Source organism: Anastrepha ludens, chromosome X, assembly GCF_028408465.1.
Source record: "Anastrepha ludens isolate Willacy chromosome X, idAnaLude1.1, whole genome shotgun sequence".
In the NCBI taxonomy this organism is placed as follows: domain Eukaryota; kingdom Metazoa; phylum Arthropoda; class Insecta; order Diptera; family Tephritidae; genus Anastrepha; species Anastrepha ludens.
In genome coordinates this window covers 3,391,732-3,408,006 of record NC_071503.1, presented here as the reverse complement: position 1 = coordinate 3,408,006, position 16,275 = coordinate 3,391,732, and the positions used below count along the sequence as shown (strand labels likewise).

Genomic DNA, 16,275 nt, shown 5'->3' with positions numbered 1-16,275 from the left:
CAGTACATTTTTGTATTTGCAAACGGTTCCTGCACATTCAATGTCCTTGTTGTTGTGCGCCGGTAGGTTTTGTCGTTATGCTTTGTTTCACTTTTCGAGTGACTTACGCGCAATACGTACATATAGTATATGTGTATGTTGTTTTTGTTATATTATATTATGTATTATACTATTGTACACATCCCATCCTCGTCGCCAGTGTTAGGTATTGAACGTATGATATTTATTAAAGTGAAACTGTATAATTCTGGTATACATATGTATGTAGTGTATGTATAAAATATTGGAATCCGCGGACAACTTGTTCGGTCGGTGTCTCAATTACGTCTGTCTTTTTCTCATACATGACAATAAGCTTAAATTGTTGGTGATTGGGAAGGCAAAAAAATCCACGCATTTTAAAAAACTTTAACTGCCCAACTGAGTACAAGAGTTCCAAGTCCTCATGGATGACATCAGCTATTTTCTACGATTGGTTCCACAAATCCTTTGTGCCACAGGTTAATATTTGTTCTGCTACAGAAAAAATATCGCTTTTAATAGCTAAGATTTTCTAATTTTAGGTAACAGATTTTCTTTTAAAAAAGGACTTGCCAGTTAAAGCGCTCCTTCTGATAGACAATGCTCCATCTCATGAATTAGAGCTTAAAACAGAAGATGGAAACATAGTTGCAATGTTCTTTCCTCCGAATGTAACCCCACTTATCCAACCAATGGATCAAAACGCAATTAAAATAACGAAGCTGTATTATAGAAACAGTCTTCTAGCCATGGTAACAGCAAAAAATCAGATCTAGTAGATTCTATGAAAGCTGTTACATTAAGGGATTGTGTTATGCTTTTAGAAGCCGCATGGAATAAAGTTAGCAAAGATACAATGGCAAAATGCTGGCAAAATGTTTTGCGTTTCACGGAAAATGAGACAGATCCGGAGGAAGATATTCCTAAACTCGGAACTGCAACAACAAATGGAGCTCGCAGTTGATCTGCTTTATGAAATAAACCCTCAGGTTTGTCGCTTTATAAAATTATTTTAAAGACACGACCAGTAACTTTATACATTTTTTAAGGTTGACTATACAGTATCATCCATTCAAAAGTGGAATGAAGATTTTCTACTGGGTAATGTTTCTAATTCGTGTGAAGCTGAGGAGTTAGAAGTGACCGATGATGATGACAACGATTTAGATACGAGTACAAATGTACAGACAATAAAACCAAACGAAGCTGTCGAAATATTTAACCGGGCTTTGGATTGGGCTCAGTGCGAGATTGTTGAGCAAAATGACCTAAATGTATTAAGACGTTTACGAGAGAAAGGTCTCCTTCAAGTATTAGAAAGGAAAAAACAACAGAAAAAAATAACCGATTTTTTTTAGATGCATAAGTATGTATGTGAAATGTGATCTCTTTTGAAATGCGTTCCTTTAGTTTTAGTTAGGCTGAAAGCCTGTTTTGTTCTTTTTTTGTATTTGTTTATGTTTAGTTTAAGTTTATAGTCAATAAAAACGTTTAAAGCACACTATCAATATGTTTTTTTATTAAAAGTTTCTACATTCATAAACGTCAAAATTTGTTAAACGTCAACACTCGTGGTTTTAATTAGTTGACGTTTTCCCGAGCGCACTGTATTTTAATAAAAACTATAACTTTTCTAAGTTTATTTTGTAAATGATTTTGAAATGTACTGCTTGGTAACACTGTGTGGTGTGAGAGCAATCAGCTGACAGGGGCCCACGGGATTTTTCAAAAATCGGGAAATAAAATCTACGATACTACGATACGGAAGGAAGTAAATTTTCATTTACATGGGGTTCTCATTAGTTTGATCGTAACAGCTGACAGGGGACTGCGTTTACGTCGGTCACTGTTTTCAGCATGAGTCACCATTGTCTTTGCTTGCATTACAGTAGGTAGGTAGGAGGAAGTGGCAGTTGGTCTTTAACACGTTTAATGCCACGCCGATTCTACATGGTTTGCACTTGGCGCCAACATGAATTTTTATTTATTGACGTGATAACGTCTTATAATTCGATTTAGCCGGCTGCACGCACGTTATCTTGCTCAATCGTCGATACCTTGCTTGAATTGCAAGCGAAAGCGCGGAACGAACGACAAAGAGCACAATCGGCCCCCGCATTCGACAACGTTCGACATCTGGCTCTGTCCTACTTGAGTGAGCATATATATGTATGTATATGCGCATATATACATAAATTCACATATTTGTATTTGCATATACCTTCTTCCTGTGTGCATGGTAATCAACCATTTCTCTGTTGGGAATAGGACGATGATAGGAAAAGTAGGAAATGAAAGGGGGTGTTTCAAGTGTAATGTGTCTTGAAAAAGTCAAATCGATGATGGTGCCTCTGTGTTGTTGACTTATTAACGTCTGATGCACAATCGAAATTGAACAAATCTTTCTTGAATTTGATAAACGTTTCGTAAATTTTCACGTTTGTGCAAATGTAACTTGACGTATTCCATTGCGATTCCATTTACCTCCTTCTCTATATCCATACAAAATATCTATTAAACTAATAAAATTAAAATTTTCTTTTGAAAAAGCAAACCTTTCTATCTGTATTTTCTTATGACATTGTCACGTTAAACTATCGTCAGTAAACCGACTTTACAGACAACCTCATTTTTTTATTTATTTATTCATTAATGTCCAACAAAATTCAGAACAGACATTTAAAATATAAATTCAGAACGAAATTCTAATTGTTATTATTATGTGGAAATATTATTTAGAATAGATAAAATAAAGATTGTAATTATGTTTAACGCTTTTATGTTGCAGCTGGAGTTGCAGTTGGATCTCTACAGTTACAAGTTGTTGGTTATTTTATTTCTTCATTGTTGTCGAATTAGTTACTTCAGTCTTTGGTTATCCGTTATTTTAGTCATTCGTTATTTCCGTTTTTCGTTATTGTCGAGTACATTAGTTATATCTGCCGTTCGTTGGCAGTTATCCCATACGTTTGTTATTTCATTTGTTTATTCTTGTCGAGTGTCTTCAACAATCATGTAATAATTACGTATACTTTTTTATACTACGCTAACTCTTGCGTTTCGGAATATGTATCTAATTTTTAAGTAAGCCCTTAAAATGAACATGGCGTCAAGATATTTTCAATTATACCGAACCGCATAGTTTCTATTTTTTATTTGCTACTGAGGAAATATTTGAAATTATTGCAGAACAAACGAACATATAATACATATATGCTGCACAAATAATATGTATCAGGATACAAATCAACTGAAATTGTGATGAATCTTTACAAAGAATTATTCGGCGAAGGCCACACTATTTGCACAGATAATTCGTATACAAGTATTGAACTAGGTGAAAAATTAATTGATTTGCACACCCATTCGTCGAGGAAATCCCTCTGAAGTAATATAGTACACCAAAAATTAAAACGTGGGCAGGTCATAGCTAACAGGCCATAGTAAAAGTGATATAACAGTTTTGAAATAGAAGGATAAAAAAGATGTGCTGATGCTTTCCACTAAACATTCAGCAGAAATGGTATCTGTAACTAAAAAATCCTATTCATATGAGAAAAAATAGTTCTTGAGTATAATTTAGGAATATCTGCAGTTGATTTATCGGATCAAATGACAGCATACCTGTCAGAGACCTGCATGGCTCACTGTTTTCTTGAGTTGTTCATACGCTAAATTTCTTGCTCACATTCAGTCAATTGAACCAAAATATTTGGTCAAGTGCTGTCAGCTCATGCAGGCGAACGCGTAGTTCGGCTCAGTCAACACGTATGATCTAATGTCTTCGGCTCAAATCTAATCATTGAACAAAAAGCAGCATTGAATGAAATTAGCATCGGCCTTTTCGTTCAAACGATCAAACTTGTTCAAATAATTGTCATTATTGTAAATAGCACATGTTCGAGCAAACGAGCGTTGGCGTACAATGTACGCTGTAAATTGCGTTTCGTATTTGAAAGGATTAGTTGGTTTCAGCCGTTGTAAAATAATGTCAAACGATCAAGCTATTGTCTTAGGCAAAATTCTTAAAAATGTGTACACGTTGTCACCGCGATGCAAGGGTAGGAGTGTAGTGTGGAATATATTATGCGATATAATAAAAGACGATGGAGTTATTTTAGATGGATATTTGTACTGTCGCAATTGCAAAAACCTTTTCAAATTTTCACCGCTATTGTATATTTCAATGATAGCGTAATACAAGCAGTTGCTTCCTCTACACCCACACCGAAAATGACAAATAAAGAAAATATCCCAACTTACATTAAAGAGAAAATCGGCGAAAAAAGAAAACTCCGCAAAACATGGCAAACCCCCAGACATCCAGCAGATAAAACCAAACTTAATAAAGCGACAAATGAGCTAAAAGCATTACTTACAAAACACAAGGAGAGTAAACTTCGAGATTATATGGCAAACCTGGGAACAGCAGCATCTACAAATTACTCCTTATGGAAAGCAACAAAACACATTAATGGCGCTGTAATACATAAACCTCCCATCAAAACAGAAGCCGGCACATGGGCAAAAACAAGCAAAGAAAAAGCCGACACCCTACCCAGACACTTCTTAGATACATTTACAAGCGAAATGGATAATCAAAACATTAAAATTAAATCTGATAACATAATAAACGTTCCGCAAATCAAAACAAGAAAGACCACCATAAGGGAAATTAAAAATCAAATAAGACAGCTAGCGATAAAAAAGCTCCAGGATATGATTTAATAAATGGAAAAATTTTAAAAGAGTTACCTGAAATAGCATTGCAATTCATAAGAAATATATTCAATTGCATGTTAGAGACTAAATACTTCTCACGACTATGGAAAATTGCTCAAATTACCGCCATACCCAAACCAGGAAAATATGCCACCAAAACTGCCTCATATCGACCCATCAGCCTATTGCCAATTCTTTCAAAAGTGTTTGAAAAAATATTGTTCGACCGACCAGAACCAATTTTGACATCAAAAAAAGTGATACCAACCCATCAATTCGGATTTAGACGGCAACACTCAACAGTCCAACAAATCCACAGGGTTGCTAACAAAATACTTAACGATATGAATGACAAAAAATATTGTGTAGCTGTATACCTAGAAATTGCAAAATCCTTTGATAAAGTTTGGCATAAAGGACTTTTGCATAAGCTCAAACGAATCTTTCCACAAAACTACTTTGAACTTTTGAAGAGCTACATAACTGATCGAAAATTTTATATAAGATATGAAGACGAATATTCCGATATTCTACCAATGACAGCTGGAGTACCGCAAGGCAGTGTATTAGGTCCTCTCTTATATCTAATATACACCGCAGATGTGCCAACTCCGACAACAGATAATACAATGATAGCAACGTTCGCGGATGATACTGTATTAATGGCATCAAACAATGACGAAAAACTGGCGACCTTTACACTTCAAAAATTAATAAACAATACAGTAAATTGGTTTGACGAATGGGGTATAGAAGTTAATAAAGACAAAACTATACAAGTTATATTTACAAACAAAAAGACATCAAAATATAATCTAACCTTAAAAAACAACAAAATAAAAATCTGCCCAGCAGCAAAATATCTTGGAATAACTATTGACGAAAAACTAACATGGAAGCAGCATATCATTAACAAAAGAAACCAAATCAAGAATAAGTATCGGCAATTAAGTTGGCTAATCGGACGAGCATCAAAACTATCACTGTATAATAAGGTGACTATATACAAAACAATTATTACTCCTATCTGGAAATACGGAATAGAAATATGGGGAACGGCTAAAAACACAAATATTCAGCTCATACAGCGAACACAATCCAAAATATTACGAAATATAACAAATGCTGGTTGGTTTATTTCCAATAAAGCCATACATCGTGACTTAAACGTAGACACTATCCAAGAAACAATTACAAAATGTAGCACTAAGCATATACAGCGACTGTCAGTCCACCAAAACGAAGAAATGCGTAAAATAGCACCGGCAGAAAATATCAAACGAAGATTAAAGCGACTCACACCGGCTGATCTAACTATAAGATTTACAGTGTAATCACAAAAAACAATAATAATAATAACAGATTCTTCTTACATTGGTAAAAGAACATAATAGACACTAATTGTACAAAAATTACATATTGTTAATATATAACAGACTGTAATAAATAAAGGGGAGATATAAAAAAAAAAAAAAAAAATTCACCAAAAAACACTTCAAATTTAAACCGCATTAAGTGCTGTCAATCGCTAAGGGAGCCGAAGAGTCTGAAAACCGTTACAGCAGAAGACAAAAAGACCGCAATTGACTCCTGTGTGGCATGGATAACTGAAGATTGCCACTAGTTTTCAGTCATTAACGGTCCTGGTTTCCAGAAGCTCGCAAAGTTTTTCGTGAATATTGGAGCAAAGTATGGGGAAAACATTGACATGAAAGACTTCGTTCCGGATGCAACAACACTTTCACGAACAACGCAGAAGTTAGCAGACGAGAAGAAAAAAGAAGTCAAGGATGAGATTGCCAGGGTTGTGCACAGCGGAGGAGCTGCTGCTACTATTGATTTATGAACGGATAATTATGTGCGCAGAAATTTTTTGGGAGTTACATTGCACTACGAAAAAGAGTTGAAGCTATACGACATCGTTTTGGGTATGAAATCTATGGATTTTCAGCGTTCAACTGGTGCTAACATTTTAAATAAATTGAGTACTTTGTTCTGTGAATTTGGCATAACCAAGATAGAGAAAATTAAGTTTGTAACAGACAGAGGGTCAAACGTTGTAAAAGCCTTGGAAAATAATATTCGTGTAAACTACAGCAGCCATTTGTTTGCAAACGTCTTGGAACTATCGTTTAAGGAAACCACAGAGCTGACAGAACTTGTAGAAGCGTGCAAAAAAATAGTGAAATATTTGAAAAAAGCAAACTTGCAGCACCATTTACAAACTTCATTAAAAAACGAATGCCTTACACGCTGGAATTCCAATTTCACAATGTTTAAGTCAATCGTAGACAATTGGTTCCACATAAACGAGATACTCAAAGAGAAGGCAGAAAGCCAAAGATTGTTACTAATAAGTATTTCTACGCTTAAACAGCTGGTTGACCTATGTAGTGTCTTTGAAATAATTTTTAAGAAAATGCAACTTTCTAACTATCCCTCTTTGTGCTATGTACTACCGTCAATTAAAAAAAATTAAGTGCCTTTGTGTGCCTAAAGATACAGATGTATCTTCCATAATAACATTAAAAGAAAATATCATCAATAACATCGACAAAATTTGGATAGCATCTCTGAGCTTATGGCAAAAAACTGTGTTCTTCTTATATCCACCAGCTTTGAATATACAACAAGCCGACCTAAGTGATGTTAAGAATTTTTGCATTTCCCAAACTGACAAATTACATTTAATTTCTTCGACATCTTCATCAGTCAATTCAACTCCACCTAGTCCATGTACACCTTATTCTGATTCCGTTTCGCAATTCTCATTTCCTGATGGCAGTGTTTCAATAGACGTCGATGAAATACCTGCAAATCAATCAGCATTCAAAAATGTTAATTTTTTTTCCCCCTGAATTAATTAAAAACTTAACATTTACTACTGCAAAAACACCTACAGAAGAGGTAGAGAGATATTGCAAGGAAAAAGTAGAAATAACCCATAACTTTGACGTACTGAAATGGTGGAAAATGAATTAAAAAAGGTATCCACAATTATCTAAACTTGCACTGCAAGTTCATTCAATTCCTGCTAGTAGTGCAGCCGCTGAACGAAGTTTTTCACTTCCTGGCAATATTATAACCGAAAAGAGAAACCGTCTTGGTCCAAAATCTGTAGATAGTTTGCTCTTTCTACACTCTTATTTTAAAAATTTTAATAGGTAAATACCTACATAAAATTCACATATGTATATTTATTACTTATTATAAGAAAAAATGAATTGCAATGTTTTCCTTATTTACATTATTTTCTTTCGTGTTTTATTATAAGTTTTAAGAAAAAAAAACAAATATGAAAATATAGTGTTTTTGCTTTAAAATTTTGCTTTTACTTTGCTATCGTTACATGTAAAAACTCATGCGGGATCATACGTGTTCAAACCGGCTCATTTGGCTCTATAGCCCTTTTATTCTTGCCCAAAAAAATTGAATGTACAGCCGAACGAGCAAATACCCGAAACGGCTGCTATGAAGACGATTGGTGATAACATCGGAGAGCTTAAACGCAGCACATGATTTGATTGAGCTGAAATAAACAATGACAATAACTTATTTGAACAAGTTCGATCGTTTGAAGGCAAAGGCCTGTTTTTGATGTGATAACGTCTTATAATTCGATTTAGCCGGCTGCACGCACGAAAAAATGTGTCGTTACCTTGCTCATGCGCCGTTACCTTGCATGAATTGCAAGCGAAAGCGCGGAACGAACGACAAAGAGCACAATCGGCCCCCGCATTCGGCAACGTTCGACATCTGGCTCTGTCCTACTTGAGTGAGCATATATATGTATGTATATGTATGTATATGCGCATGTATAAAATAATATTCGATGTTTTGTATTCTGTCAAATTGAACGTTTTTATTATTTTATAACAATTTAAGTTTCGTAGCTACATAAAAAAACTAATATTGAATAACAGTTTTAATTCCTATTCGTTATATAAAATAATATTCGATGTGCTCTTGTCTAAACTTGTGCAATCAATGGCACATCGGCGAAGCAGAATTGGTGTGGGAAACCTTGCGTGTCCGAACTGCTGTTTTTCCATCTTCCCGTTGCATTTTTTTGTGTAGCAACAATTCAGGTCGCTTTGCATTAGGCTGTACTTATTGATCAATACCATTGTTGTTTTTTTTAGCATAAGGTGACAATTCCGTTGCTTTTGCACACGGTGCCAATATCATTATCATCTTGTTTACAATGCAACCCAGTAGTAGCGTACTGGAGGGGAAATGAATGAATGATCATTGTCATTGTTAACTTATATATAAATTCACATATTTGTATTTGCATATGCCTTCTTCCTGTGTGCATGGTAATGAACCATTTCTCTGTTGAGAATAGGACGATGATAGGAAAAGTAGGAAATGAAAGGGAGTGTTTCGAGTGTAAAGTGTCTTGAAAAAGGCAAATCGATGATGTTGCCTGTTAGTGTTGTTGAGAAGTGCGGATTCTTCATCAGTGCGGACGTGTTTTTTTTCTTACGCTCCCATATCTACCAAATATCTGTGTTTAAAGAAATAATCAAAATACCAAAACCAGCGAAATAGACGCTTTAACCAAAATATTGCAGATCTTAATACAGTTTGGATCAACAAAAACAATCAAACTAAAATAATAAATAAAACAAAAAACAAATAATAATAAAAACAAAAAAAATAAGTAAGGCCTATCCTGTTATGCCAGTAGAGCGAACACCACCTACACCGAGTTATGCTCGTAGTGACAACAAACTCCCACCGGATAAATATAATCTCAGTGCGTTCTCTCAAACGTGTTGGCTCAGTGCGCGCAGTCAAAAAATATCAAATGAGAGGAAAAATGACTCCTCTCTTACCGCCTTAATAGGCAGTCAACAATCGAAAAACGCCGCATCACCTGTGAATCCGGCAGATGCGCTCCCTTGGACTGCTCAATGCACTACCCCAATCACTCCACTATCACCAACTGCTTCTCTCTCCAACAAAGATAAATATACCTATTCTATTCCAACTTTACACTCTGATGTGACATCCAATAAAAAGTCTACAACAACAATAACAACGCAGTATCAACAGACACAACAACAACCGTGTATACTACCACAACAGCGATCGCCTCCACAATTGCATCACTAACAACAAACACGCAAGTACTATATGCAAATAATTTAAATTATACCAACTGTAAAGAGCAGCTTAGTCAAAAAAAAAAATCGCGAAACTCAATCACCAAACAAACAAACAGAAGAGCTTAAGAGCAGCAAAAAACATAAACCCAAAGCACAAAATACAACACGACAACGCTAAAAGAGTACTGGCTGGGCAATCCAGCCTCTTCAAACAAGTTTGCTCTCCTAGCGCACGACGATATATTAGAAGAACAAAACGACAGTGGGACAGTTCCGAATACCAGCCAACAAACTCCACGCATGCAAAAACCTCCACCTATTTACGTTCAGAATGTCGAAAATATAAAAGCTCTAGCTGACGCGTTGAATTCGATACCAAATCACTACATATTATAAAACAAAGTCGCTGTTTCTGTCCCTATGTCCCCTTATACGCTTAAATCTTTAAAACTACGCAACGGATTTTGATGCGGTTTTTTTTTAAAGATAGATTGATTGAAGAGGAAGGTTTATATCTATATAATGTGAAGAAATATATAAAGGGGGCGTGGCAATCGGTCAAAATGTGGCAAAAAAACATAATTTTTTTGTTTTCACGCCCATAAATCATAAACGAATCAACCAATTAAAGTGAAACTTTCTTGAAGTTTAACTTTAAATATTTACTTTCGTTCTGCATTAAAAAAAATAATTCATTTATTTGTTATTTAACCAAAATTGTTTAAACAAAAGCAGCTCTTTTTCCAAAAAAAGTTGTTTGTGTGTGTGTTCGCTGTCAACCGAATGAAGCAATAGGCGTTAAGCGATAATCTCACCACACCTCATTAATGTTGAATTACATCGTATGGTGACGTATGTATGTATGTATTTACGAATCGCTCGCATTATTTCATTTCGGACATATGTACATATGTATCTATGTATGTACTGAATTCCATGTAATTATATGTACATACAATTTTACAGCGAAATAAAACGCTATTTTCAGGTTCTATATTAGTAAATCGCACATAATTAAAGTACAGTTTTTGAATAGTTTTTATTGATTCGGAGCGCGTTTAGTTTGCTATCAATTCCATACAATAACATTTTTTGTCATTTACTTTTTACGACAACTAATAGCTTATTTTCGAAGCGATTTCAACAAATGGGTACAACATTAATCCTTATCCAATTAAATACCTTAAATACATTGTTGTTTTCATATAGATCTATGTATATGGCTCTTTACAGCATATAATTAAAGACAATATTTTTCAAGATATTACAATAGTAATTAGTAATTGAGATCTACCGGAAAAATTGCGTTAGCTGTTGCGTCATCCGGCATTGCCGCTACTCTTTTGGAAAGAGTCTTTTGGAAAGAAGCCGAACCACACACTCTACAATGAAGCACCCGCTGAAAATCGCCACCGATGATGATAACAGCGTCTGTGGTGTTTCTAGACAGAGCAATACAGGAAAATTGATGCGTGACTGCTCATTAATAGTCTGGGACGAAGCTACCATGTCAAACAAGACGTCTGTGGAAGCACTGGATAGGACAATGCGCGATTTGCGCAACAAAAATGCACCTATGGGTGGATGTACAATTCTGTTCTCAGGAGATTTCCGTCAAATCCTACCAGTTGTGACTCGAGGAACACGTGCTGACGAAATAAATGCTTCGCTAAAAAGATCCCACCTTTAGTCGTATGTCAATAAATTAGAGCTTAAAACTAATATGAGGATTTCGTCATCTTCACGTGAGAACAGGCTATTTCCAGAGATGCTGCTAAAAGTTGGCAATGGAGAATTAACACAAAGTGAGGGAAGGATTAACCTAGAAAACCTTTGTGTTTTGATAGACAACATCCAAGAGTTAGTCAACAATGTCTATCCAGACATTGATAACATAAGTTATAAGACAATATCTTGGTTTAAAGAAAGAGCTATTCTGTCACCAACTAACGAACAAGTAGATAAAGTAAATAACTTGATTATTTCAAAGATTGATGCGCCGACGAAAATATACTACTCGGTCGATACTGTTCTCGATTTGGAAGAAGCTGTTCAATTTCCTACAGAATTTCTAAATTCTTTGAAACCGTCTGGACTCCCTCCTCACAAAATGGAGCTGAAAATAGGTTGTCCTGTTATTTTATTAAGAAACCTAAGTCCACCTAAACTTTGCAATGGCACGCGTTTGCTGGTAAAATCACTGAAAACTTTCATAATAGAGTGCACAATACTCACAGGATGTGGTACCGGAGATGATGTATTGATTCCCCGAATCCCTCTGATACCATCGGATCTACCATTCCAATTTAAACGCTTACAATTTCCGGTAAAGACATCTTTTGCAATGACCATTAATAAATCTCAGGGTCAAACCTTCACCGTTGCAGGCTTAGATTTGAGTGTTGACTGTTTTTCACATGGCCAACTGTATGTCGCTCTTTCAAGAGTAACCTCTAGAGAAAACATGTTTGTATTGTCTAATGACAAGAAGGCTATGAACGTTGTATATAAAGACATTCTGTAATATAGTAATTGTTGTAAAAATAAAATAAATATATATGTAAAAATGCAAAAAGTTAATATGCAAAAATGTAGGGTATGAATTTAGATATCCCAAAGATAGCAGGAAATCTTCATGCTATAAAGAAAGGGAAATTGTTTTACTCCAAATTTAACGCGTGCGGGCGAATAATGAATAAGCCAAAACTACTGGATCGATTTTAATCATTTTTTCAGTGAGTGACATAGGGTATATATTTTATACCCGTGCGAAGCTGGGCGGGTTGCTAGTATAATATATTTTACGAAATGAAAGTACTTAGCAAAAACGAAATAAAATTACAAGCAAAAGAGTCTTTACACTATAAAAAAATGATAGAACTACTTAAGGAAAAACAAACAAAATACTACACGTTTAGACCAAAATATGAACGAGGATTTAAAGTAATACTACGTAATATGCACTATTCAACTGACATCGAAGAAATTAAACAAGAGCTAGCTGAATTAGGTCTCGAAATAACAAACATTCATAACGAACAAATAACCATCTCAGAACGCAAAAAAACAACCACTTTCACTATTTTCACTTGAACTAAAAACAAAGGATAATAACAAAGAAATATATAGTATAACTAATCTTCTACATTGCAAAATTAGTTTTGAACTACCCCGCTAAAAAAGAATAGTACCACAATGTACAAACTGCCAAAGATACGGCCATATGAAAAATTATTGTCAAATAGACCGAGCGTGCGTAAAATGTGCAGGCAAACACAAAACAATTATGTGTCCAATTAAAGACAATAATAAAAATAGCATAAAATGCATACATTGCGGCGAAAATCACACAGCAAACTACCTCGGATGTGCGATATATTATATAAAGCACTACAAGTCCAGAGATATCCGGCACTACGCAAAAAACCTATTCAAAATGAAAAAGAACAAATGAATAATGAGACAATTGAAACAAACGCAAATACAACACGAGTGGTGCCAGGCATAACATACGCCCAGGCAACAACAATCAACACAATACCAAAAGAACAGAATCAAACAAAAAATAACATCGAACATGTTCCAAAAAATATCGACGATATGATCGAACTAAAAGAAATGATGAGACAATTAATAACCCAAATGACAAGTATGATGAACATATTAACACTGCTCGTTTCCAAACTCGATGAACGAAAGGAATAAAATTAATTTAGCTATATGGAATGCGAATGGACTTGCTCGCCACGTTCTGGAACTTAAATCATTCTTAATAAATAAATCAATCGATATAATGATGATCTCTGAAACTCATGCCACTGACAAAACTTTTGTTAACATACCGAACTAAAATATACATTATACAAATGAACCCGACAACAAAGCGCACGGTGGGACAGCAATTATTATCAAAAGAAATATTAAATACAATGAACTGGAGGTATACAGAGAAAAAACATCCAAGCCACCACAATAGCCATAGAAGACACAAAAGGGCAAACAGCAATATCTGCAGTCTACTGTCCCCCCAAATATAACAACACAAAAGAACAATACCTGCATTATCTAAAATCGCTAGGGAATCGATACTTAGCCGGAAGAGACTTCAATGCTAAAAACATACTTTGGGAGTCAAGGTTAACAAATAAAAAAGGGAGGCCATTAATTGAAGCCATTAGAAAAAATAATAGTCGGTTTATTAGCACAGGTGAGCCAACCTACTGGCCAACAGATACGAAAAAACAACCGGACTTAATTGACTTCTGCATAATTAAAAATATGCCATATGAAAATCTGACAATAAAATCATGTTTAGAGCTATCCTCAGACCATTCACCATTAATTATGACCTTACTTGGACCTATTGAAATAAAACAATCTCTGGGCCTATATAATTCTAGAACGAATTGGACTAATGCTTGCCAAATATTAGAGCAAAAACTCAAAATAAATATATCACTGAAAACTCAAGATGAAATTGACTCCGCTATTGAATATTTCAATGATAGCGTAATACAAGCAGTTGCTTCCTCTACACCCCCACCGAAAATGACATATAAAGAAAATATCCCAACTTACATTAAAGAGAAAATCGGCGAAAAAAGAAAACTCCGCAAAACATGGCAAACCACCAGACATCTAGCAGATAAAACCAAATTTAATAAAGCGACAAATGAGCTAAAAGCATTACTTACAAAACACAAGGAGAGTAAACTTCGAAATTATATGGCAAACCTGGGAACAGCAGCATCTACAAATTACTCCTTATGGAAAGCAACAAAACACATTAATGGCGCTGTAATACATAAACCTCCCATCAAAACAGAAGCCGGCACATGGGCAAAAACAAGCAAAGAAAAAGCCGACACCCTAGCCAGACACTTCTTAGACACATTTACAAGCGAAATGGATAATCAAAACATTAAAACTAAATCTGATAACATAATAAACGTTCCGCAAATCAAAACAAGAAAGACCACCATAAGCGAAATTAAAAATCAAATAAGACAGCTAAACGATAAAAAAGGTTCAGGATATGATTTAATAAATGGAAAAATTTTAAAAGAGTTACCTGAAATAGCATTGCAATTCATAAGAAATATATTCAATTGCATGTTAGAGACTAAATACTTCTCACGACTATGGAAAATTGCTCAAATTACCGCCATACCCAAACCAGGAAAAGATGCCACCAAAACTGCCTCATATCGACCCATCAGCCTATTGCCAATTCTTTCAAAAGTGTTTGAAAAAATATTGTTCGACCGACCAGAACCAATTTTGACATCAAAAAAAGTGATACCAAGCCATCAATTCGGATTTAGACGGCAACACTCAACAGTCCAACAAATCCACAGGGTTGCTAACAAAATACTTAACGATATGAATGACAAAAAATATTGTGTAGCTGTATACCTAGACATTGCAAAATCCTTTGATAAAGTTTGGCATAAAGGACTTTTGCATAAGCTCAAACGAATCTTTCCACAAAACTACTTTGAACTTTTGAAGAGCTACATAACTGATCGAAAATTTTATATAAGATATGAAGACGAATATTCCGATATTCTACCAATGACTGCTGGAGTACCGCAAGGCAGTGTATTAGGTCCTCTCTTATATCTAATATACACCGCAGAAGTGCCAACTCCGACAACAGATAATACAATGATAGCAACGTTCGCGGATGATACTGTATTAATGGCATCAAACAATGACGAAAAACTGGCGACCTTTACACTTAATACACAAAATTAATAAACAATGCAGTAAATTGGTTTGACGAATGCACACTGGGCCAGAAGACCCGAGTGAGTGGCCAAAACTCTTTTTTCTTAGGAAAAGGCCATAAAACCGATTAAAACCACGTTTATTATAGTTTTTTAACTCTATGAATGCGAATCTGAAGTCAAAATTAAAAAATTCAAAATGGCGGATCCAAAATGGCGGACATGAATTTTAAAAAATCCGTATTTTTGCTTCAAACTAAGAATCTAGGGGTTTAGAACAATGCACATTACGAATATAATGTCAACTTTGAGAAATTCAAAATGGCGGATCCAAAATGGCGGACATAAAATTTAAAAAATCAGTATTTTTGTTTCAAACTCAGAATCTAGGGGTTTAGAACAAAGAAAATACGTCTAGAATTAGCTGTACTCATACACCCAGGATACACCGCGAGGAGGATTCTAGTACGATTTAGTATCCCAATTTTTTTTTTGTAATTTTTGTAATTTTTAATTTTTTTTTGTACAATAATTTTTGTAATTTTTAATTTTTTTTAATTTGACTTAATTTTTGAATCTGCATTTAAGCTCAATTTATTCAGAATCAGAAGTTTCTTCTTCTGATAGTTCAAGTTCATCTAGAAGTTTGTGAACGTCATTAGACGCAATCATTTCATGATCGCGTTCGG

General features: G+C 34.9%; 1 pseudogene; it reads left to right on the top strand.

The window, feature by feature from the left end:
* The first annotated feature begins 376 nt into the window (after positions 1-376).
* On the top strand, positions 377-9,864 carry LOC128869431 (tigger transposable element-derived protein 2-like; annotated as a pseudogene).
* Positions 9,865-16,275: the final 6,411 nt, after the last annotated feature.